Source organism: Schistocerca gregaria, chromosome 1 (genome assembly GCF_023897955.1).
Source record: "Schistocerca gregaria isolate iqSchGreg1 chromosome 1, iqSchGreg1.2, whole genome shotgun sequence".
NCBI classification, from domain to species: domain Eukaryota; kingdom Metazoa; phylum Arthropoda; class Insecta; order Orthoptera; family Acrididae; genus Schistocerca; species Schistocerca gregaria.
In genome coordinates this window covers 683243777-683271013 of record NC_064920.1, presented here as the reverse complement: position 1 = coordinate 683271013, position 27237 = coordinate 683243777, and the positions used below count along the sequence as shown (strand labels likewise).

Sequence of the window (27237 nt, the reverse complement as noted above, 5' to 3'; positions counted from 1 at the left end):
TGCTGACAACACTACTCCAAATACCAAGAATACCTGCGAGCACCTGATTCTCTAACGTCTAGCTGCTGTGCCGGGCCGGCCGGTATGGCCGAGCGGTTCTAGGCGCTTCAGTCTGGAACCGCGCGACCGCTACGGTCGCAGGTTCGAATCCTGCCTCGGGCATTGATATGTGTGATGTCCTTAGGTTATTTAGGTTTAAGTAATTCTAAGTTCTAGGGGACTGATGACCCCAGATGTTAAGTCCCATAGTGCTCACAGCCATTTGAACCATTTGCTGTGCCTGATGGTCATAACTGACTCTGCGAGCTGCCCCGACGGCTGCCGGAGGGCAGGAAACGCAACCTGGCCGCTTCTCCGTGGCGGGGAGTTCCGCCTCCTCGGTGACCCGCGGAAGCCGTCGCCGCCTCCCGAAGGCTGACCGCTGACGTCAGCCCCGGTTAGGCCAGTAGCCGGCAGCGGCGCACGCGCAGACGCGGTCGGACGTCGCGGCAGCTGCGACGTCTCAGGAGGCCCCAGTGCGTGTCCTGCGTCTGCTTTGCACGGTCTCACCAGCAGCAACACTCGCTCCGTGGTGCGTACAATTTGCTTTGATAAAGTACTCATTGATGTGGTTCGCCTTCAGGATAAGTTACCATTCCTGCGAGGAGTTTTGTGTGTTTACACACTATCTTAGGTGATACAATTCAATGACAAAAAACATATTTATACTATTTAGCCTGCCGAGTCCCAGCGTATCTTCAGTTTATCTCACGTAAAACAGCATACTGGGAGACTACGCAACGTCATGAGTTTGTTTCCAGAACCCATTCATGCTGAATAATTGTTAACCATTTTAATACTCGTTTTACGAAATCGCCACCAGTCACTATACTTATGATTCAGTAATTCAAAACCGGTGGTACTTTTGTGTGCTTATTCTCCCGTCATCCGATCGCTGTATTTGTGTTTTCAGGTGCTCTTTTTTTTTTGGTGCTTGTTAATTATTGCCTTACAGTGTTTGGTAAAGTTACAGTTTACGGTGAAGATAGTCAAAATTTTCCTCCGCAGATCGTTGAGAACGGGCAGGTCAGGTACTGGAAGGAGGTCGTGTATAACTTCGTTAGGCTAACCTACAGAACCCTTTAGCATAATGCTACAATGCAAGATGTACAATGTTTTCACAGACAGTAAGTGACGGACTAAAAGTAAATATCGAACACACCCTGAAAGAAAACTTCCTGTGAACACTGGTACGAAGAAAATTTCCTGTAAACACCGGTACGGTATGGATTTCACTGTGGTAGTTATTTGTTACTTAACCCAATTCTAGACTATTTCTTGGTCTTTGGGACTAGAGAAACCGATAACTGATAAAAATATCACTGACGATCTACACACTACAGTTTGCATACACTAGATGTCCTTTTTTATTTGTACCTTTTTAAGTCGTTCGTCTTTTGTCTGATTTCACAATGTACTCAATGTTTCCTTTTTTACTCTCATCTTTTAATCTCTACCTAACTACATTACCCAAAATCTTAATATTGTTTGTTTAGAACAGTCTAGTCTTTGCCTGTACCCACTTGCCTTCTACTACTCCATCCAATGCCAACTTAACTAACCCTGAATGTTACAGCGTATGACGCAGCTATCTGTCCCTTATTATGGCACGTATCTTCCATCCACTTCTTTCCTCGTCTATTCTTTGTTGTACTTCTTCATTTCGTACTTTATCTGTCCACATAATTGTGAACATTCTTCGATAGCAACACATTGCAGAGGCTCACAGTTTCTTCTCTTCCGCATTCACGACGGCCCAGAAAATGCAGTGCAGAGCTCCAGACATGCACTTCCAGCAACTTCTTCCTCATACGAGCAGAGCTCTTCGGCTGAAGAAAGCTTTCTTCCCCTATACTAATCTACTTCTGATATCTTCACTGCTTTTTCGAACAGTATGGCCTCCTCCATACCATCCAGCACGGATTCCGAAAACATCCATCATGCGCAACCCAGCTCACACTTTTATCACGTGACATTCTGAAAGTTTTGAAATTAGGCAGCCAGACAGATGCAGTATTCCTTGATTATCAAAAAATATTTGATTCTGTTCCACGTCTACACTTCCTGTCAAAAGTACGCTCATATTGGACATCCAGTGAAATTTGCGACTGGACTGAATAGTTTTTTGTAGTGGGATGCAGCATGTTTCTTCGACGGAGGGTCATCGTCAGATGTAGATGTAACTTAGGGTGTGCTCAAGGAAAATATGTTAGGACGTTTGCTGTTAATGTTGTATATTAATAACCTTGCGGACAATATTAAGAATCTTTTTCTAGGTCCACATGTGTTATGAAGACATCCTGTTTGCTGGTCAAGACTCACTGTAAATTACACTATAGGTTTTTGTTCGAATTTTCATAGTCAAACGTGGAGTGGGAAATAGATAATGGGGTATCGAGTTGAACAGCGCGAGGTCTAATTTTGAAAAAAAAATTAATTGCTTGAAAGTGATAACGCAATTAAGGAAAACGTGATTATTGACTTTAGCGAAAATTGAAATATTTAAAGAAAAGATGGGCCGTCAAAAAATTCATCTCTTCAAGGCCTGCGTATTTTGCGCTTTAAATTGCTATTTACCTGTAGAATGGTTTCCTAATTATCGTGTGCTACATTAGAGACATTTCGAGGACAGAAAATGCTAGGAAAGTAAACGAGGTGCCAATAACATCATGCTTTCAAAAGAAACTTGAAAATAATAAAAACTTCGAAAAAGAATCGGTCAAATGTTTTGTGACATGGGTTGTTCAAAAGTAAGGAATAAAAAGAGAAACATTTGACGCTATTTTGAATAATGACCCAAATAATATACAGCAAAAGTTTCTCTAATCGGTTTTATTTCTTACCTTTAGGCACATCACTTCATAATGCATCTGACCGATTTTTCCATAGTTTTTTTATTTGTCAGTCTGCCTGGCGTCACTAAGCACAACATCACAATTGTTTCTCTGGTACCTTTTCCATTTCAAACCAAACTGATCTTCGTCCAGCAGGACTTCAGTTTGTCTTTCTATTGTTTTGCATATTATTGTGATCAGCAGTTTAGAAGTGTCAAAGGCGAGATTAACCATGCTATAGTTTTCACTTTTGTCAGTACGTCCTTTCTTTTCAATACGATGATGATGATGATGATGATAATGCCGTGGAAATGTGATGGTTGGTCACCCGTTTCATAGACTTTGCTGACCAACGCAAATAAAATGTTGAGCTCAGTTGGTTCAGCTCTCACAGTCACGCTCTAGTCGCGTTACTAGATACATGTCGCCCTCTTCTTCTGTCACACTGCGGCATAGCAGCCCTCTACTGTACGGCTCATCTGTGTATTGGTGCCATTTGCCTGACCTATCTTGTACATTTAATAGAGATTTTTCATCAGCATCTTGTAGCTTAACATAGTTATTATTTCTGTGAAGTTACGTTTAGCTTTCCTGCACGCCGTGTCAATTTTCGCTAAAAACATGTATTTATCAGTATCTTTACGTTTCTCTCTTTAACTCTCATATAACGTTTCTGGAGTTCCCGTTAGTTTTATTCCTAAGCCTTGTAAGCTCATTCTCAAGGTTACTATATTTTCTCCTTCACATTCATAAGCACGAGAACTTACTGAGTCGTTCCTAGCTTCTTCACCTTTGATTTCGCTATCTTTACCGTATCCTACCCTGCCTTACTTATTTCTTTCCTCGTTACTTTCCATTCGTCTTCTACTTAGCTCGTTAGTCACTTTTAATTGGGCCAATGGCCATTGCCTCAGAGAAATTTCCCTTCGTCTCACTGTATCCTAATTCTGTCTGAAGAGGCCTCCTAATATCCGACGGTACCGACCGACCCCCGTATCACCCTCAGCCGATAGGCGTCACTGGATGCAGATATGGAGGGACGTGTGATCAGCACACCGCTCTCCCGGTTGTTGTCAGTTTTCGTGGGCCGCTGCTTCTCATTCGAGTACCTCTTCAATTGGCAGCATGAGGGCTGGGTGCACCCTGCTCGTCAAGAACGCTCGGCAGACGCGAACGGTCACCCTTCAACTAATAGCCACGCCCAAAAGCGTTTATCTTCGCTGATATGACGGGAAGCGACGTTACTAATGCGGCGAGGTCGTTGGTCGCTATATCCTAGTTGTTCAGTACTCCAGTTCAAAGGTTACTCTTTTGATTTATCCTCTTGAACTTTAATCTAATGTTAATCACTACTAGGTTGTGGTCTACATCCTCACCTAGGTCTGTTTTGCAGTCCAGAGTTTGATTTTTAAATCTTTGTGTAACCATGACATACTCCAGTTGGTAACTTCCTATGATCCTCTCCTAGTACATCTTCTGTTTTCCGTTTAGGAGATGGTGTTCGTTACAACTAGTTAATTCTAAAAGTCTCTCACCTCTCTCATTCCTTCCCCCCCAACCAATTTTCTATTATTACTCTCCCATATAACAGCGTTCCAGCCATTTAGAGCTATCAAATTGTCTTCCTAATCCACATATTTGATCAATTCTTCTATTTGCTCATATTCATTGAAATGCTAAAGAAAGTGGTAACCACATACGTATTCAAATACCCAGATATGTAAACTGGCAGAATATGGCACTGCGGTCGACAACGCCTTTAGAATAAAACAAGTGTGTGGTGCAATTGTTAGATCGGCTACTGCTGCTACAATGGTAGGTTATCAAGATTTAAGTGACTTTGAACGTGGTGCTATAGTCGGCGCACGAGCGATGGGACACAGCATCTCCGAGGTAGCGATGAAGTGGGGGTTTTCCCGAACGACCATTTCGCAAGTGTACCGTGAATAGCAGGAATTCGGTAAAACATCAAATCTCCTACTTAGCTGCGGCCGGAAAAAGATCCTGCAAGATCGGTACCAACGGCGACTGAAAAGAATCGTTCAACGTGACGGAAATGCAACCCTTTCGCAAATTGCTGAATATTTCAGTGCTGGGCCATCAACAAGTGTCAGCGTGCCAATCATTCAACGAAACATCATCGATTTGGGCTTTCGGAGCTGAAGGCTCATTTGTGTACGTTTGATGACTGCACGACACAAAGCTTTACGCCTTGCCTGGACCTGTGAGCACCGACGTTGGATTGTTGATGATTGGAAACATGTTGTCTTTTCGGACGAGTTCCGTTTCCAGTTGTATAGAGCGGATGGACGTGTACGTATATAGAGAAAACCTCGTGAATCCACGGACCCTGCGTGTCAGCAGGGGACTGTTCAAGCTGGTGGAGGCTCTGTTTGGCGTGTGCAGTAGGAGTGATACGACTCTGACAGGTGACACGTACGTAAGCATCCTGTCTGATCAGCTGCATCCATTGATGTCCATTGTACATTCCGACGGACTTGGGCAATTCCAGCAGGACAATGCGACACCCCACACGTCCAGAATTGCATCAGAGTGACTCTACGAATACTCTTCTGAGTTTAAATACTTCCGGTTGTCATCAGACTCCCCAGACATGTACATTATTGAGCATATCTGGGATGCCTTGCAACGTGCTGTTAAGAAAAGATCTCAATCCCCTCGTACTCTTACGGATTAATGAACAGCCCTGCAGGATTCATGGTGTCAGTTCCCTCCAGGTCTAACTCAGACATCAGTCGAGTTCATGCCATGTCACGTTGCGGCACTTCTATGTACTCGTGGGGACCCTAGTCGATATTAGGCAAGTGTACCAGATTTTTTGGCTCTTCAGTGTATTATCTCTACTTTCTCATCATCGTCTTGTGATACTGACATGTAAACCTGTAAAATTTTGGTTGATTTTGGCTTAGTTTCATCATTAGAAGAATAATTCTGCTATTATGTTTGTTCCCCAATTTTCCGTTCGTTAGGATGCCGACACCTCATTCGTTGGAGCTGCTTTAATGCACCATAATCATCTGACCAGAAATCTCTGTTTTCCTTTACGCTGTACTAATCCCTGTAAGTCTAATGTTAACCTAGTCTTCTGTTTTTTCAGATTCCAACATTCCACGCTCCAATTCGTAGAACGTTAGCCTAGTTTTTCGTTCTCCTGAGCAGTTCCCACCCGGAGATGCGAACAGGTGATTGGTTTACCTCTGAAAGTTTTTGCAGAAGAACTGGTCATCGTGGGACTATTTAAGAGGATTACTTATCCTGTGGAAACATATTATCTGTCCTTAGTGCAATTGTTTCCATTGCCCTCTGCATCCCCATGCTATTGATATTCGCTGATTCTTCCAGTTTGTCAGCGGCCCCTATGCCCACTTTTGACAAGGCCTTTGGAAGGATGAAGGTTACTTCTTATACTGGAAATGCTTGGCGGTCGTAGCTAACATTTTTTTCAGAATGGAAGCAGTAAATTGAATCGATTATTGGGACCCACGTTCTATGGTTTAATACTCAAAGACGCCATCCCTAGACCACTTGTTCCATTGAAAACTAAAATTTTGAAACTATAAGTATTATTTAAAACTATCACACTTACTGAAAATAAAAAAATGTTCAAATTAAATATATTGAAGAATCTAAAATATAATTTGACCCCCATGTTTTTGTATAAGTCCTGATTATGGTGCCGACAGCGCAATCTTAAGCTATTTATTGAATGTCTTCCCATACTTCTGGCCGATTTCATTTTGTTCTAAACTGTGTTGTTGAAGTAGGTTATTGAGCCAGTCTCCCGCTTTGGGTTCTTTGTGTGTATGACGTAGGTTAGAAGATGTTCAAGATTCCATACCCAACTCTTGTCTTTCTTGCTCTTGCAAAAAGCTTCCTATCCGGTATTAATGCGGTGTTTACTGTTATGTTCTGCACAGTGCTGATGAGGCCGACTAAGTCCTTGTCCAACTCAAGATTGGACTTCGCTTTTCGTGGGTAAATTAGGGCGTACTGATGCGATTACTCGCTACTGTCACAGCAAGGAAACATGGCCAAATAAATTTAGACTGTGCGACACATCGAGAGGAAGTTTTCGTTTTGTTTGTTAAGGATAGTATCATTTTAAGCAGTCTTTCGTGAGTTATGTTTCAACTCGCAGTTGTTGCATTTGTTCTCCTTCTAACATTTTCCTGTGGCTTACCAGGTGTTGTTCGTGTTTACACGTGAAGTTCTGGATCTAATGTTGACTACTACGTACTGTTTGAGCTCACTAACACGAGTTTGGATTACAGTGAGGCGAAGCACAACCGTATGGGATTCGCATCCTAGTTTCGAGCATCGGTATCCAACAGGAGAGATTCATATCAAAGTATCCTTTGTTGCACTTTCGAGGAACAGTGAGTAGTTGCTGTGCGCACGTAGACGATGGCAAGCGTGAGGTAGGGACAAGGAATTTTAAGGATGCAGTGATGGAAATTTTTCGTAATGCATCTTCAACTAGTATGCAGGCCGTACCAAATACTAGGGGTACAGATCAAGTAGTCGTGTAGTGAGTACTAAAGAGTACAATCTGACGTGTACGACTATCAGAAGGTGCAGGAACAAGGACCACACAATTTTAACCTCGTATGGAATTGATGTAATATTTACTTCATCAAATTCCGTTTTCCACGCGATAACTGTTACATTTCACCAGCGAAGATTTCCTGTGAAAATTTGGTCGTGAAAACTGGGGAACCATATTTCAAGAGCTGTATTTCTACCAGTACACGTATGCGATGTAGTTTACTATCAGTTTCTGCATACTAAATTGCTGGTACTGTTAGGCACAGCATTATTACTGCGCGCGTCACTCCGTGGTTCCAGTGACATGGGAACTCAGCAAATATCTGCGTTGATACAAGAACACGCTTAATGTAGACTTTTCCCTGCCGCGCCCGCCAAAGCCAAATATAACTGCCGTCACCACCACTTTTGACGTACCGCAGTTGCCTAGTATTTAAGTAATAATTATATAATATATAAAATGTTTTAATAAATAATAATGATTTATTTATATTAGTGTTGAGAACCTTGCTTTAGCGTTACTACAATGAATTACAGTTCAGTAAAATGCGTGATATTAAAAGCATTCTTCCGAAAAACTGAGAAGTTCATTCGATTTAAGAATTGTAATAGCATTGAAGTCTCACAGTTTTGACAACACGATAATTTTCTCGACATAAAACCCAACTGTGCACTCACTTTCATCAATACGACTGTCAGCACAGATCTGCAGACAATGTCTGAGGTGGCGAATGAAGTTTCTTTCAATTGTTTCCTCTTCTGTTCGGGAAACTCAATCATCCCGTAATTTTTTTTTCTTGGTAAAGGATCTTTCCCTTCCTGTCTTGCTTTTTTCAACTTCCTATAGTTCTATCCTTTTACCAGTCGACTTACTAACCGTTTCGGATTTGCTGTCGGCAGCAGTCAGCCTGCGAACGTGTACCATTACCTGATTGAAATGTTCTCCTCAGGCGGCGCAGGCATGTTGGTTAGCCCCCGGCAACCAACTGAAAAGTGTTGTTGTCTCCAGAGTGATGACTGGTTTTATGCAGCACCCCATGCTAGCCTATCCTATGCAAGCCTCTTTATCCCTGCATAACTACCGCAATCTGATTCAATATTCAAGCCTCGGTCTCCCTTTACAACTTTTACTCCCCCCTTCCCCACTTCCTTCGATTGCCAAACTGACAACTCCCTCATGGATTAGGGTGTGTCCTATCAACTGATCTCTTTTTTCATCAATTTGTGTCAAATTTATTTCTCCCCAATTTTATTAACTGCTTCCTCATTTCTTATTCGAGCTACCCGTCTAATCCTCAACATTCTTCCATTGCATCACATTTAAGAAGCTTCTGTTTTCTTTTAGTTTCAATTGCTTATCGTCGAGGATTCATCTCCACGTAAGATATACTCCATACATCTCCATAAAAGGTTTTCTAATTCTTAAACTGAAATTACATGTGTACAGATTGCTCTTTTTTCAGAAATGCTTTTCTTACTATTGCCACTCTGCATTTTATATCCTCCCTGTTTTGGTCATCGTCAATTACTTTGCTGCCCAAATAGCAAAACACATACACCACATCTACTACCTACCATTTCTAATTCCCCCACCGTCAACTGATTTAATACGACTACATTCCTTTACCCTCGTTTATCTTTATAACTTCACTTGAAAACACTCTCCATTCAGTTCAATTGCCCTTTCAAGCCCTTTGCCGTCTCTGACAAAATTACAATGTTATCAATAAACCTCAAAGTTGTTATTTCTTCTCCCTGAACGTCAATTCCCATTCCAAATTTCTCATTGGTCTCTTTCACAGCTTGTTCGATGAGCTGGCTGATTAATATAGGGGTTAGGATACAACCCTGTCTCACTCCTTTCTCAACAAAGGGTTCCCTTTCATGTTCTCTGACTCTTACAACTGCAGTCTGATTTGCGTACAGTTTGTGAATAACTGATCGCCCTTGTATTTTATCCCTCCTGTCTTCAAAATGTCAAAGAGTGTAGCCCAGTCGACAATGGCAAAAGGTTTCTCTTAATATACAAATACTATAATCGTAGGTTTGCCTCTCTTCAAACTATCTTCTAAGATAAATCATAGTTAGTATTGCCTCGCCTGTTCCTACGTCTCTTGGAACTCAAACTCATCTTCGCCGGCCGGAGTGCCGTGCGGTTCTAGGCGCTGCAGTCTGGAGCCGAGTGACCGCTCCGGTCGCAGGTTCGAATCCTGCCTCGGGCATGAATGTGTGTGATGTCCTTAGGTTAGTTAGGTTTAATTAGTTCTAAGTTCTAGGCGACTGATGACCTCAGAAGTTAAGTCGCACAGTGCTCAGAGCCATTTGAACCATTTGAACCAAACTCATCTTCAACTAGGTAGGTCTCTACCAGGCTCTCCATTTTTCTGTAAATAATTGGTTTCACTATTTTATAACCACAACTTATTAAAACTTATTTCATACCTGATAGTATCAAACTCCTTTAGAATTGGAATTATTACATTCTTACTGAAACCTGGTGATATTTGAACACTAGGTGGAATAATTTTATCATGGCTGGCTCTTCCAAGCATCTCAATAATTTTGATGGAATGTTGTCTGCTCCAGGGGCCATGTTTCCACTTAGGTCTTTTAGTGCTTTGTCAAATTCTTCTCGCAGTATGACTTCTCCCATCTCATCTTCTATTCCTGTCCTCAAGTCTTTCTCCCCCTTATAGGGCCTTTATATATTCCTTCAACCTTTCATCTTTCACTTATTTGCTTGATACCTACCTTGACGCCTGAGCTCTTTATATTCGTACAGCTGATTCTTTTTTTCCAAATGTTTCTTTAATTTTCCTTTTGACAGCATCTATCTTTTTCCTAGATATGCGTGCTTCTAAAACTTTGCATCTATCATCGAACCACTCCTGCTTAGCCGCTTTGCACTTTCTGTTAATCTCGTTTTTTAGACGGCTGAAATGTCTTGATTCAGTCAAAAGTTCCCTAACACCCTCTCTTAAACTGTCAGCAACCTTTGGTTCCTTCAATTTATCCATGTCCCATCTTCATAATTTCTTGCCTTTTTTGCAGTTTCTCCAGTTTTAATCTGCAATTCAGAACCAATGAATTATCGTCAGAGTTTATACCTACCGCTGAAAATGTCTTATAGTTTAAAATCTGCTTTCGAAATCTGTCTTATCATTATATAGTCAATTTGAAACATTCCACAGTGCCCAGGTGTTTACCATATCCACGACCAATTTTTACTATTCTTACAGAAAGTGTTGTCGATGATTAAACTATGAACTGTTGAAAATTCTACCTTGCAGCTTCCTCTTTCATTCTTTTCCCACAGTTCATGTTCTCGTACTATTTATCCATAATTTGCTTTTCTCCAGACCGAATTCCACTCACCAATCACAATTAAATTTTGTTCTCCGTTATCTATCTGCACATTTACCTTTATATATCATCGTACATTCCTTCAATCTCTTCGTCATCTGCAGAGCTATTTGGTATATAATCTTTTACTACAGTGATGGGTGTCGGCTTCGTGTCTGTTTTGGTTATGGTAATGCATTTAATGAGCTGTTCGCAGTAATTTACCTGCTTTCTCATTTTCCTAATCATTATTAGGCCTAATCCTATATTACATCTATTTGATTTTGTATTGATAACCCTGTAATGAGATGCCAGAATCTTGTTTCCCATGTCACCGCACTTTGCTAGTTCCTACTAAGTCTAACTTCAACGTTAGAAAATACAAAATGAAGTAGACTAGCAGGATTTATCAAACATATACATGTATTTTATGTCGAAAATTCCCACTTATTAACTGCCGATCGTCGATCAAGGAATCTAAACGTTCCACTTTCCAACCATTAGAATTCCAGTATGATTTTACTCGATGACGCCATCCTCCTGAGTATTACCCTCCTGGAGTTTCGAATGGGCGACTCTTTTACCTTGGAAATATTTTACGGAAGGGAATGCCATCATCATTAAGCCAAAAAGTGGAGCCACATGTCCTCGGCAAAAAATATCGTTTTGCTTGCAGCCGTTTTCAGTAACATCACAACAAGTCCATGTTGGTTAATGTTACAAGGCCAGATGGTCAGTCTGTTGCCCCTGCATCTACTAAAAATTCTGCTGATGCTCTTCAGGAACCACGCGTTAGTCTGGCTTCCCACACATAACCATCCCGCCGTCGTGCTTGCATCAACGGTACGGTTATCTTTGAGGTGCTGGTGTGTGTGTATGTGTGGGGGGAGGGGGGGGGGGGGGAGGTGAAGTTGTTACAGTTGTAACTGTTCAGTACATAAGAACAGTCTGATGGCGTAGTGACCCAACGATGTTGTTCCTTTTCCACACAAGCTAGTCGACAGCTTCATCAATTACATACTGTAGCTAGTATAGTTGTAGAATCAAAAGTCAGCTTCAAATTAATTCCATGTGAGGAAGAATGGAAATTCTATGATCATTCGTCAATTTCGAAGCGTTCCTTTGCAGAGTAATAATAAGAATTTCTGTGAGTTAAGAATAAAATCTCTTATGTGCTTCAGATTTGTTACTCTAGTTTTATGTAATGTGAACAATTCTGAGACAATTTATATAATCTGAACGTAGTTTCTAACGAAATATAATAAAACAGATGTTTGAGAATATCATATATCCAACAAATATAGGTTTCTACAACTTGAAAATCCACACCATAGTTTTATTTTCAATTTCGAATGTCAAATTTCATTGGCTAGTCATCTGTACAATATAACTCTCTTAGTAGCAGCGCAATAAATTATTATCGTAATATCAGGCTCTGATGTTTGAGAACAGAACTACCGACAAGAAAACACAGTAAAAGCGAACAGCACCCCTACACATAATTTGTCTGTGAAAAATTGCTTCAAAAGGTCTCATTAATCAATTAATATGAAGCAGCCTTCCTGAGAAGGTTCTGAATAGCAGGCAGCTCCCTAATTAACAAAGAGCTGTAATTTTTTTTTAAAGTTGCCTAATCAATCATCTGTATTAGAAGATCTGACATTGTATGTTTAATTATTTAAATTCAAATTTCACTCACAGTGAGATGCCGATAGTAATATTAAGAAGAGCTTTCCTTTTACCACAGAGCCGTAGAATTAAGATAGATTGTTCGGATTATGACAAGTGGTAAACTACAAATAAGTTTATAATTCAAAATTGCCCTCTGAGCCAGCCGCTGCGTCCGAGCGGTTCTCGGCGCTTCAGTCCGAAACCGCGCTGCTGCTATGGTCGCAGGTTCGAATCCTGCCTCGGGCATGGATGTGTGTGATGTCCTTAGGTTAGTTAGGTTTAAGTAGTTCTAAGTTAAGTCCAACAGTGCTTAGAGCCATTTGAACCATTTGCCCTCTGAGTTTTATCTTCTAACACCAAATAGAGAATCAGAGGTGCTTAAGGTGAAAGTTAAGAAATGAACATAAGAAACCTCGTATCACAGACACACAAGCATTCTCGGGTTTAATAAAGGCAGAAAAAGTAGATTTTCAATCAAGGCGTCCCCAAATCAAAAGTTATCTCTAGTTTCAGAAGATACCGACTTGCCCTTATCATTGTCTAGGTTTAAGAAGTCAAGACACACATTTATGGTATATTCCGTCGGTACTTGGAAGGAGAAAGAGATATTAAAGACTGAAGTATTACACAGTATTAATGTACCATAGTTATATTTATTTTATATCCTGACATGAACAACTCAAGTTGTCCGGTGACGATCTAGAAAGCTGAAAGATTTTTGGTTATCAAGACTTAGTCGCTGAGAATTAATACGTTTATCACTGTTTCACTTCGTCACACAACTGATTATCCTAATGAATTTATAATTCTGTCGTTGAATTAAGGTCATATTGTTTTCAGTTATGTGAAAGTTGAACGTGCCACGATGAAAGTCTAAATATCCAAGGAGCAGGTTCTGTTGCATTTCAGCAACAAAAAGGGAAACACAGTTGTCTTACCTTCAATATGCCCCATACAGCCTACGTTCCGACGATTTGTCCATTTATTGACCGCATAACCTTTAGATTTTAAAGGGCGTGTGGCACTGCTTTGAGTTCTAGCAACGAGGAGAAAACTAAAAAAGTACTGCACCGTAAATAAGTATAATAAAATCCGTTATTGCTGTTCCATGGAAGCCTTAGCGCTCATGTCGACGATCGGCTGTTACGTGTTCGATACGAAATACATCTGCATGTGCGAAACATCCCACTAGTCTACTTTATTCTGCATTTCCTAACGTAGTTATTGGGAGCTCCAACGTTAGGCGGGTGATGGAGCCCCTTAGGGAAATAGCGGAAAGGTCGGGGAAGAAGGCCAGTGTTCACTCTGTCTGCTTGCCGGGGGGTCTCATCCGAGATGTGGAGGAGGCTCTACCGGCGGCGATAGAGAGCACTGGGTGCACCCGACTGCAAATTGTTGCTCATGTCGGCAACAATGACTCCTGACGTCTGGGTTCAGAGGTCATCCTCAGTTCGTACAGGCGGTTGGCGGAGTTGGTGAAGGCGGAAAGCCTCGCTCGCGGGGTGGAATCAGAGCTAACTATTTGTAGTATCGTTCCCAGAATCGATCGCGGTCCTCAGGTTTGGAGCCGACTGGAAGGCTTAAACCAGAGGCTCAGACGATTCTGCGGAGAGCTGGGGTGCAAATTTCTCGACCTCCGCTATCGGGTGGAGAAATGTAGGGTCTCCCTGAATAGGTCAGGCGTGCACTACACGCCGGAAGCGGCTACGAGGGTAGCGGAGTACGTGTGGAGTGCACATGGGGTTTTTTTAGGTTAGAGAATTCCCTCCCTAGGCCCGACAAGACGCCTCCTGAGACGTGGCAAGGCAGGAGTAGGCAAAATGCAACAAGGAATAACAATATTAATGTGCTTATAGTAAACTGCAGGAGCGTCTATAGAAAGGTCCCAGAACTGCTCTCATTAATAAACGGTCACAACGCCCATATAGTACTAGGAACAGAAAGTTGGCTGAAACCAGACGTAAACAGTAATGAAATCCTAAACTCGGATTGGAATGTATACCGCAGAGATAGGCTGGACAGTGAAGGGAGAGGCGTGTTTATAGCGATATGAAGTGCAATAGTATCGAAGGAAATTGACGGAGATTCGAATTGTGAAATGATTTGGGTGAAGGTCACGGTTAAAGCAGGCTCAGACATGGTAATTGGATGTCTCTATAGGCCCCCGGGCTCAGCAGCTGTTGTGGCTCAGCACCTGAAGAATAATTTGGAAAATATTTCGAGTAGATTTCCCCACCATGTTATAGTTCTGGGTGGAGATTTTAATTTGCCGGATATAGACTGGGAGACTCAAACGTTCATAACGGGTGGCAGGGACAAAGAATCCAGTGAAATATTTTTAAGTGCTTTATCTGAAAACTACCTTGAGCAGTTAAACAGAAAACCGACTCTTGGCGATAACATATTAGACCTTCTGGTGACAAACAGACCCGAACTATTTGAATCAGTTAATGCAGAACAGGGAATCAGCGATCATAAAGCGGTTACTGCATCGATGATTTCAGCCGTAAATAGAAATATTAAAAAAGGTAGGAAGATTTTTCTGTTTAGCAAAAGTGACAAAAAGCAGATTTCAGAGTACTTGGTGGCTCAACACAAAAGTTTTGTCTCAAGTACAGACAGTGTTGAGGATGAGTGGACAAAGTTCAAAACCATGGTACAATATGCGTTAGATGAGTATGTGCCAAGCAAGATCGTAAGAGATGGGAAAGAGCCACCGTGGTACAACAACCGAGTTAGAAAACTGCTGCGGAAGCAAAGGGAACTTTACAGCAAACATAAACATAGCCAAAGCCTTGCAGACAAACAAAAATTACGCGAAGCGAAATGCAGTGTGAGGAGGGCTATGCGAGAGGCTTTCAATGAATTCGAAAGTAAAGTTCTATGTACTGACTTTGCAGAAAATCCTAAGAAATTTTGGTCCTATGTCAAAGCGGTAGGTGGATGAAAACAAAATGTCCAGACACTCTGTGACCAAAATGGTACTGAAACAAAGGATGATAGACTAAAGGCCGAATTACTAAATGTCTTCTTCCAAAGCTGTTTCACAGAGGAAGACTGCACTGTGCTTCCTTTTCTAGATTGTCGCACAGTTGACAAAATGGTAGATATCGAAGTAGACGACAGAGGGATAGAGAAACAATTAAAATCGCTCAAAAGAGGAAAGGCCGCTGGTCCTGATGGAATACCAGTTCGATTTTACACAGAGTACGCGAAGGAACTTGCCCCCCTTCTTGCAGCGGTGTACCGTAGGTCTCTAGAAGAGCGAAGAGTTCCAAAGGATTGGAAAAGGGCACAGGTCATCCCCATTTCCAAGAAGGGACGTCGAACAGATGTGTAGAACTATAGACCTATATCTCTAACGTCGATCAGTTGTAGAATTTTGGAACACGTATTATGTTCGAGTATAATGTCTTTTCTGGAGACTAGAAATCTACTCTGTAGGAATCAGCATGGGTTTCGAAAAAGACGGTCGTGTGAAACCCAGCTCGCGCTATTCGTCCACGAGACTCAGAGGGCCTTAGACACGGGTTCACAGGTAGATGCCGTGTTTCTTGACTTCCGCAAGGCGTTTGACACAGTTCCCCACAGTCGTTTAATGAACAAAGTAAGAGCATACGGACTATCAGATCAATTGTGTGATTGGATTGAGGAGTTCCTAGATAACAGAACGCAGCATGTCATTCTCAATGGAGAGAAGTCTTCCGAAGTAAGAGTGATTTCAGGTGTGCCGCAGGGGAGTGTCACAGGACCGTTGCTATTCACAATATACATAAATGACCTAGTGGATGACATCGGAAGTTCACTGAGGCTTTTTGCAGATGATGCTGTGGTGTATCGAGAGGTTGCAACAATGGAAAATTGTACTGAAATGCAGGAGGATCTGCAGCGAATTGACGCATGGTGCACGGAATGGCAATTGAATCTCAATGTAGACAAGTGTAATGTGATGCGAATACATAGAAAGATAGGTCCCTTATCATTTAGCTACAAAATATCAGGTCAGCAACTGGAAGTAGTTAATTCCATAAATTATCTGGGAGTACTCATTAGGAGTGATTTAAAATGGAATAATCATATAAAGTTGATCGTCGGTAAAGCAGATGCCAGACTGAGATTCATTGGAAGAATCCTAAGGAAATGCAATCCGACAACAAAGGAAGTAGGTTACAATACGCTTGTTCGCCCAATGCTTGAATACTGCTCAGCAGTGTGGGATCCGCACCAGGTAGGGTTGATAGAAGAGATAGAGAAGATCCAACGGAGAGTAGCGCGCTTCGTTACAGGATCATTTAGTAATTGCGAAAGCGTTACGGAGATGATAGATAAACTCCAGTGGAAGACTCTGCAGGAGAGACGCTCAGTAGCTCGGTACGGGCTTTTGTTAAAGTTTCGAGAACATACCTTCACCGAAGAGTCAAGCAGTATATTGCTCCCTCCTACGTATATCTCGCGAAGAGACCATGAGGATAAAATCAGAGAGATTAGAGCCCACACAGAAGCATACCGACAATCCTTCTTTCCACGTACAATACGAGACTGGAATAGAAGGGAGAACCGATAGCGGTACTCAGGGTACCCTCCGCCACACACCGTCAGGTGGCTTGCGGAGTATGGATGTAGATGTAGATGTAGAAACTTTTCATATATAGAGGAGCTATCACGTACTACGATAACTCACCATCTGATCAGAGCGTTCGTCGACCATTATCTCTATTTTAATTGCTTCATTATAACTGCAAAAAACGCAGAAAAAAATTAGCCGGTGCCCGAGGAAAGAAAATGAAAGGCAATGGTATCGTACAAAAAATATTTTTAAGTGAGTATTCTAAATAATATTCTCCTACTTCCAACGCCTTAAAAAAAGCTTATTCAAATACTAAAATTCTTCCTACACCAACTCCTTTTAAATGGACACCCGTGTATTTTTCCTTCAGTATAATGAAAGTGCATCTTTAAAAACGCGAATAGGAGACCAAAATCAATTTTTCACATTTTGTTTTTGTTTTGATTTAGCTAACGACTCCTCAACGGTCATGCCAGATCAGTATAACGACTGACGCAAAAAGGCTATTGACTGGTCTAAAAACAAAGAAAATAGAAGACCTGTTTGTTTAGGTCAACTTGTGAACCAAATTAAACAGCTATTTAAATGAATAAAAATTTATTAAGCGTTTCAAACTTTGGGTGCCGTCGTTCAAAATAGAGACGAGCAAGCAGATGTTCAACAAAAGCAGCGCATTCTATTGGGTACTTTCACCAGAAGAGGTAACTTTGCATAAAACCGCATTGCTTTATCAGGGGACTTCAAATCGCCTTAGTGACTGCAAGGAGCCAAGTAACAGCAGATGGATTCGCGTATCTGCTGGAAGTATGCACTGAATGGCTTTCAGTGCATTCAGCAAATCTTGGTGTACTCACTAACGAAACAAAGCAATAGGCTCTGGCAGAAATATCGACTCTTACACAATGTGTCTAACAGTGTATTTTAATATGTCAGTAAGCCATCTTAGGCAATTTATAACACTTAAAATACTTGGTAATGGCACATTGAAGCCGAAATCATGATTATGTTAAGTGTAAATGTAGCACTGTAAATAAACAACCGTGTAATGGCGGTACTGACTTTTAAGAAATATGTTATGACTGTGGCCCCGCATTATGAAAACATTATTAAATTATTAGGGAATGCACACAAAATGCGACTCTCTCATTACGAGTATTCGCTGTTATGTCAACACTCGAACTAGCACAGAGAGGGCTCTTAGTTTCCACGTGGCAGAATGGCACTCACTTTATAACACTGGCCTCCCAAGGATGTTACGAGAAGCAGCGACCGCAAAGCGTCCCTGCCGCGCGCTGCTAAGGTCGCCGTGTAGCGAGCCATAGCTGCGCCAAGCAAGGTGTACGTTAACACTGTGCTCGCTGGACGGGCTGATCTCAGAGTGGCCCCAGTGGCCCTGTAAAAACAACAGCGCGTTTCAAAACTCAAGCACATGTTGTTTTGGACTAGTCAAGCAGATTTCCGATTACCACCACAGAAGCATGGTGGAAAGCCTCTTCTAATAATACGACCAGCATATCACAATACACAGTATTGCTTTCATATGTCTAACGGGTATCAGTCTTATGCTAAGCAACCTGTCAGACAATCATGCACGTACCAGTTAACTGTTTACGTGTTTGTTTGCTTTTCTACCAGAATATATTCTCCTTTTGTGTGTGTGTGAAATCTTATGGGACTTAACTGCTAAGGTCATCAGTCCCTAAGTTTACACACTACTTAACCTAAATTATCCTAAGGGCAAATACATACACCCATGCCCGAGGGAGGACTCGAACCTCCGCCGGGACTAGCCGCACACTCCATGACTGCAGCGCCTAAGACCGCTCGGCTAATCCCGCGCGGCATATTCCCCTTTTCTCACGGTGGCCTATGTTGCATTTAGTTTCACCTTAGGTGAGAAATACGTGAAATGTTTCGTCTCACAGTTTGTCGCACCGTCCCCAAGGGTGGTAATAGAAACAGCCGTAGTATTGTAAGGCATGAAGCAACGAGGAATTTCACGGTGGCATTACACTGTTCACGAAAAAAAACAATGTTTATTCAATTTCGAGTTGAGAAAAACCAATATGACAAAGAAAAAATCATTAGCTCTACTTTCTGTGGTATACAATAGGTGGAACTATTCTATTTCAATGGATTAGGAGAAGGCGATACATTTTAATTGCATTTTCCAACAACAATTAAAGTCCATTGGGCATGCTTTTAATGACAGTCACATTCTAAGAGTTTCATATTGGAGTAAGAATGCGTGGTTCATGGATGGATCAGAAGAGAATTATGTGGTGAGTGAGCTCTGGTGCCTCGCTACATATAGACCAGCAGTTATCTGCAAACATTACTTCATTAAAACGGTCCTGATATCTTCGTTCCATTACAAAAACGTCCTAATGAAATCTTTCTTCATATTCATTAGTGACAGTTTCAGAACTAGGTTTATCATATTTTTCGTAAAAATCTAGGTCGTGGGATGTGGTCGCCTTGTTGGGTTCTCCTACCTCCTCATTTTCTGCTTCAGTCTCACAACTTAAGGCGTGGATTAGGAACTGAGAAACTATCTGAATGTGGAACAGGTCGAATAGCAGATGGAAGATTAAGGTACTGAACTATTCCCTTTTTCTCATTTACAATCCTGTCTTTGCAGGTGGAATCAAGCAGCAGTAGCCGTTATCTGTATGGTTTTTGGCTTCCTGGCAAAACATAGGAATAGCAAAAGCCATAGAATTTTTTATTTTTCAGCCTTTCTCTTAGTTCAACTGAACAAGAGCTGCAACATATATGTGGAGTCGGTCCTCTGCCTTCATACTAACATAATGCTAATAGGTGGTCTTCGTAAGAGGCGTCAGTTTGTATTTCTATGACAAAAAATGTCATTTCACTACATATGTAACCATAATTATTCGCTGAATTTACACATTTTTGCGACATTTTGATTTAACAAATTTTACACTTCAGAAGCCGTGGAACCAGAAATTGTGTAGTAATTACAACACAAACAACACGAAACTTACAGCCACAGCAAGAATAATATAGTTTATAGTCCACAAGCAGGTGGAGAATGTTGTGTTTTGTCATTTAACATGTGTCACAACTTCAAAACCAAAATTACCCCTAAATTAAAAATGCAAAGCAAGAGGTAATCTCTCATTTTTATTGTGATTTTTAAATTCAGCAGGCAGAAATACACAAGGATAAGCCCGAAAATTTTTATTGTCGGGCAGTGAGTTACTGACTAATCCATCTTCTCAATATGTTTTTGCAAAGTAACGTGCATGGCTGAAGTTGTTGAAAGAGCCACAGCAAATCGAAATCAGAACGTCTGAATTTTATTTTTAACATTTGTACTTTACTCCAACTTAGCAACGTATTCTGACTTGGCTAAGAAGAAAAGCTATTACTCCCGTAAGACGTTTACAAAAACTACTCGCTGCCTCAAATACGATAATTATTTCCCGCTTCGAATCGTAAGATACAGCCACAACAAGAAATTCTTGCAGTTCGAAAATTCCACGACAGTAATCAAAAGCTTTTTTCTTTCCTTTGCTAAACATCCTCTCGGCGCTTCCTCCAGTGCAGTCCGCTTCAAGCGTTTTACCTTTTACTGAGCCATCACTTGGCGATTCGACGTATTCATCAAATAGGGGTCGAATTCAGTGACACTGATCAGCAATCTTCGTAAATAACAGTTTCCCCTTGCCCCCGTCAATCATCGGATCTCTCTTCCAAGTGCCCCCAGCCAGACGGGCACAGTAATCGCACCACACCAGCAGGAGTCCTTCATCAAATGAAAACGCCTGTCCTTTCAGAGAAGTCTTGACGTACGACACGATGGGCAAGATTATGGTTTGAGAATATGTGCTCGAGAACCTTTAATACTATTGCAGCTAAAGATATTCTTACTGAATGCTATCAGCTATTAAATCCGTTTCAGCAATGTACTGTCCTGATGTAAGACCCAAATGGAAGGTCCATATCTTAGATGATTTCAGTAGATTGTGGAACTAGAAAAAGGCTTTGTTATACGTAGCAGCTGAAAGCTACTTAGAAAAATTTGGAAATCCGTGTCTATCAGCATTCCCCTTGCAGTGACGCTCCAGAATTTTCGAATTGCAAGAGTATTGCACTACCTCTTATTTCTTAGCGATTTGATTGGAACATCGGCGTAAAAAATCCAGGATTTCGTTACGCATAAGACGGCTGTTTACATTACGACATGCAGCACTTAAAATTAGTACTTCTTTCACTTTTAACAACTGCACACACAGATTTAAATTTATTACATAATTATTAATTCCTGGCACTATACAAATGTTTTTGGATTTTTTCATCACTTACTTTATGAAAGAACGATATTTTTGGTAATCTGAAACCAGCCCTACTTCTTTTTTTTGCTAAGCACTTCATATAATTTTCGTTTTCATTTTCAGTCCTTCACGTGCATGATTTTATTTTCGACAGCGCGAAACTTTTCAGCTCTAGACTCATAGTATGATTATTTTCACATTATAAGAAGGCCTTGTTTTATAGCCACAGCCACAATGTGTGTTGGTATGGAGATATGTCACGCATTGTTCAGCCACTGGGTTCGGGTACCGCCTGAATGGGATCCGTATCACCTTTTGGGCAACCTTATTTACATTCTTTGTTGTTCTCTAAATTACTCCATACGAATGACAGACTAGTTGTTCAAGACAATTGTTACGAATTTCGTTTCCGACCTGCATCCAAGTGATAGCTCGGTTTTCCGTCTCTAATAACGTTTCCGTGTCAAGATGTTAAACTCTGATTTTCGAGGAATGGAGATTATGCCTAACGTATGGCCTCTAGAATACACAGCATTACCACACGGACAAATTAATCAATCGCTCCATTGTGATGACATACTGCCTTCACTTACTTTACTTTTCAATATATGTGAAATGCAATATGGAAGTAAGTTTAAGAGTCAGATCGTTAGTGTTATTTCATTTATATGCCAAATCACACGCTTTTAATGTAACTGATTTACTTCGCGAACGCTTCGTACTGTTTTGCGACACTCTCGAAAACGAAATGATTCCTTCCCTAGTGATTGACGATTAAGAGTCGTTAAACACGTTTATTCCGAGCGTGAGGATAGGAGACGGCAGGGCATGTCATTTCCTACTCGATGTTCTGAGAACTCAGCCGTGGCGCAAATCTGTACTTCGAACGCTGCTTCACAGCTTTCATAAAATGTATGCAATGGTTAACTGCACCTATAACTGCCGTTGTGTGATGGACGTCTCTCACTTTCCAGGAATCATTTCATGAAACTCGCCCCAACTTACCAAAATCAGATTTCTTCGGAACCTCTTTACTGAAAATAGTTTTTTTCAATGCGATGTCTCCCGAGGTACAGAAAATTTTTATTCATGTTCCTGATTAACTCGTCACCAAAATATACATTACTTTTTACAATATAGGGACTTTGATATATTCTTATAATTTCACATTATAGTTGGTGTGGGTTCCATATAACAGGTAAAATTTAAAACTCAGAACTTTATTATTATACTTATTTGTACTCTTATCTGTTGTTTATTGTCTGTAATTAATGTTACACAAAAACGAAAATGGCACCATTGTTATCAAAATGTTGTCAGAGGAGATTTACCTGATGAATAGGTTTCACGATTGGAACCTCATGCAGAATGTTTAACATTCCCTAGGCTTTGTAACATTCCCTCTGCGGAGTGACAAACATGCTGCTCACCATCCTGCTCCATCTTGTAATCAAAGCTCCGTCACGAACGCCTCATAAAAGCTAAGAGCAACGCTTCGCTTTGTCGCTGCTCTCTTCGACCCTTGTATTGTCCATTGTGGCTACAACATAAAGTACCGAAGGCACAAAGCCTCTTAGAGCTCTTTGTTAGATTTGGAATACTATCATCGTAAAACAAATAGTTTTAGTTATTTTATTTTATTTTTTTGTAGCGTAGCTAAAGAATAAAGTAGGAGAATTACAAGCCAAGATCGCTTAAATCTGTTTACTGGATAACCGGTTTCAACACACTAAAGGTGGCGTCATCGGATCTGAATGTAGATTAACATTCACATTCGATGATGGCACCTAACTTATAACGAACTGAACCCCTTGGACTGTCTGGTTCGGTAAGCGGTAGATTTACAGGGGTGCGTGGCAGCGTAGTCAGCCTCCACACTTTCTCGACCTGTACTCTTACCTGCCCTTACCGGCAGTTCAGCCGCTCGTACGTTAGTCGGCACCCTGTGGGTTCTGGAGTTAGCAAATATGCAGAACTAAGTTTTAGAGAGGAGTTCCGGTGCTACTGAATAATGCAACGCAGCTCTGATAAAATCAGTTATATTCTAGAGACACGTTGGCCTCAAAATCCTTTGATACTCTTTATTACAAACAAATTGCAAAATCGCAGTTTGCAAGCCAGAATGCAGCCAGATAGAGGTCAGACGGATGTGTCTCTCTAAGTGGATTTAACACTACTGTCGGACACCGACTGCATTTGGTTGTCGTCTCAATCAGGCTAATCCCAACTGTGATCGTATTAATATAATTCACTCAGCTTTTCAGACAAGATAGTTGTCTGGAGATAACACCGATTACTTTATTTATAATCAATTATTCAAAATGACAGTCACAATCGCATTATTTATTTTGCCGCCAACCGGTTTCAACCCGCGATGGGGTCATCTTCAGGGCAATTTACACCATTTGGTCGCTCGCTGGAGTCGTTACCCTGCCTGTGCACGATTGGTAACGGATAGTTACCAACGGATAGTTACCAACCGTGCACAGGCAGGGTGGCGACTCCAGGGAGCGCCCAAATGGTGTAAATTGCCCTGAAGATGACCCCATCGCAGGTTGAAACCGGTTGGCGGCAAAATAAAAATAGTGCGATTGTGACTGTCATTTTGAATAATTGATTCACTCAGGTGCCACGCGGGTCTTTTAATGCACAAGGCCAGGATTTTATATTAATAGATGCCACGGAACTCAGTCTTTACTTACAGTTGAGACCCCACATAAAAGTAAGCATCGTCATAACCAATTGGTCATAATGATCATTGGCAACAAAAAAAAAATCCAGAATTTCAACAGCAGGAGCGAGCACAGCAGCTGATCTACCGTGTTCAATGACTGTCGTGTTAGCCGGCCGGTCTGGCCGTGCGGTTCTAGGCGCTTCAGTCTGCAACCGCATGACCGCTACGGTCGCAGGTTCGAATCCTGCCCCGGGCATGGATGTGTGTGATGTCCTTAGGTTAGTTAGGTTTAAGTAGTTCTAAGTTCTAGGGGACTGATGACCACAGATATTGCGTCCTATAGTACTCAGAGCCATTTGAACCATTTGACTGTCGTGTTATTGCACGCAATAGGCTTTGATCTATTAACTATTTGCGTCTATGCCTCAGTACTTGTCACATATTAAGATAAACATTCATTCAGAGTCAAAATAACTTCACCACCTACGCGAACGTTACTTAGTCAGGGCCTTATTCAGATTTAGCTAAAAAGCAAAGCTTAGTTTGTAATCGTGCGGGTGCGTAGCTGCCGGCCATCCTTACTGCTCCCCGACGAACCGTTAGTCCTCAATAATGGTGTGCTTTCCTCCCCTTCTCCCTCACTAAACCGCTTGTGACATCAGCCACCATCTCTTCCATTGAAACAGACACATTTTACCTGTTGTTTTCTGCGCATATACACAGAAAAGAAGAGAATAGAAGCTTTTGAAATGTGGTGCTACAGAAGAATGCTGAAGATTAGGTGGGCAGACCACATAACTAATGAGGATGTATTGAATAGAATTGGGGAGAAGAGGAGCTTGTGGCACAACTTGACTAGAAGAAGGGATCGATTGGTAGTTTCTGAGGCATCAAGGGATCACCAGTTTAGTATTGGAGGACAGCGTGGAGGGTAAAAATCGTAGAGGGAGACCAAGAGATGAATACACCAAGCAGATTCAGAAGAATGTAGGTTTCAGTAGGTACTGGGAGATGAAGAAACTTGCAGAGGATAGAGTAGGATGGAGAGTTGCATCAAACCAGTCTCAGGACTGAAGACCACAACAACAACAACAACACTTTTGATTTATACTCTTCTGTAAATTTTACTCTGGCCCTCTGCTCTAATTTAAGGTTTTTTCAAACGAACTACTTTTTTACCCTTCCGCAGCTTCTGGTCGAAACAGTCCACCTTCATCATCCCCAAAGGGTGTACGCCTGTGCCGGCCGAGGTGGCCGAGCGGTTCTAGGCGCTACAGTCTGGAGCCGCGCGACCGCTACGGTTGCAGGTTCGAATCCTGCCTCGGGCATGGATTTGTGTGATGTCCTTAGGTTAGTTAGGTTTAAGTAGTTCTAATTTCTAGGGGACTGATGACCTCAGAAGTTATGTCCCATTGTGCTCAGAGCCACTTTTTTTTTGTCCGCCGGTGGATGCTGCGTCATATTTCTAAGCTACCCCTGGCTTTTCTGTGTCCTTCCGCCTTCACGTTCTTGAAAGTCACCGTGCTGGCTTGCCGCACCCGACTCCGCTGTTATCGTAACCCTTCGGCACGCTATCTCCGCTCTGGCGGTCCGTCTGTCTGCTATCCGGTTGCATTCTAATAGGCGCTCGCTTAATTAAGAAGGCTATAACTTTAGCTTCATTGCCCGTACCACATCCAGGTTTCTTTCAGAAGTCACCTCATATTCTTAGCTGGTTCTTAAAACTATGGCTTATCTGAAGCGTTGTCATTCCAGCACATAGCCACGTTTCAAATGTACTGCTTTCATTTTCTCTACCAGACATCGATGTAGCCGCAGCTTTCCACGATTGTGTGAAAACTACCAATGACAGTATTCCAGAATCAAAATTGTTCGGAATCTCCCTGTTTATGAAAACAGCACTCACGCATGTGGCACAAAGAGCTAGGGAAAGTAACACTTTAACATTAATTAGACATTTTTCTTGTTGTTGTTAATACAAATTGTATAACACAAGCATATAACGAATGCATGAATCAGTCCAATAGGACCCACGCTAATAATCTTATTTTAACGTTTGTGTAATTCTTTTACAGTGAACACATAGTGCGTAGTGACGCGATCACTCTGTTGTAGAAATAATTCAAAAGCCAAGATCGCTTAAGTACTGTTCACTGGATAACCGGTTTCAACACACTAAAGGTGCCATCGTCGGAAGTAAATGTTAATCTGCATTCAGATACGATGATGGCATCTTTAGTGTGTTGAAACTGGTTATCCAGTAAATAGATTTAAGCGATCCTGGCTTGTAATTATTTGACTTTATTCTTTAGCTACGCTACAAAAAAATAAAATAAACAAAATTATTTGTTTTACGGTGATAGTCGTATCAAAACTGACAGAAGGCTCTTCCAAATCTAACAAAGAGCTCTAAGAGACTTTCTGCCTTAGGTACTTTATGTTGTAGCCATACGAGGGTCGAAGAGAGCAGCGACAAAGCGATGCGTTGCTATCAGCATTTATGAGGCGTTCGTGACGGAGCTTTGATTACAAGGTGGAGCAGGAGTTGAGCAGCGTGTTGGTTTTAGCTTTGGAATGAAGCCAAAGATTTCCTACATTTATCGGTCAAACTTTTCCATTTATTTCGTTCTGCAGTTCCTGAAAAACTAAACCGTGAGGTATTGAAAATATTTCACTCTCGAAAAACCCCACCGCACAACGATAAATACAAAATCAATTGAAGGAATACAAGTGTTTTTCTGAATTGCAATTTTTACAGACTTCTGTTTATGGTCAGTCTTTCGTGAGCCGCGCGCAGTCCGGAACCGTGCGACTGCTACGGTCGCAGGTTCGAATCCTGCCTCGGGCATGGATGTTCAAATGGCTCTGAGCACTATGGGACTCAACTGCTGTGGTCATCAGTCCCCTAGAACTTAGAACTACTTAAACCTAACTAACCTAAGGACATCACACACATCCATGCCCGAGGCAGGATTCGAACCTGCGACCGTAGCAGTCGCACGGTTCCGGATTGCGCGCCTAGAACCGCGAGACCACCGCGGCCGGCCCCCGGCATGGATGTGTGCGATGTCCTTAGGTTAGTTAGGTTTAAGTAGTTCTAAGTTCTAGGGGACTGATGACCGCAGCAGTTGAGTCCCATAGTGCTCAGAGCCATTTGAACCATTTCGTGAGCCCAGTGTCGTCTTTTCTTGTTGGAGTTGTAAATTCACGAAAATCGTAAGAGAGGTTACTTACGTTATACGG

At 41.7% G+C, this 27237-nt stretch overlaps 1 protein-coding gene across 1 annotated transcript in view; it reads left to right on the top strand.

Annotated features, from left to right (window-relative positions):
* Nucleotides 1-446: 446 nt before the first annotated feature.
* LOC126363586 (venom protease-like) overlaps nt 447-27237 on the top strand; it is a 211563-nt gene continuing 184772 nt past the window's right edge. The window contains exon 1 of the mRNA XM_050007974.1: nt 447-571. The gene's annotated coding sequence lies outside the window, so the exon portion shown is untranslated. The remainder of the gene's footprint in view (nt 572-27237) is intronic.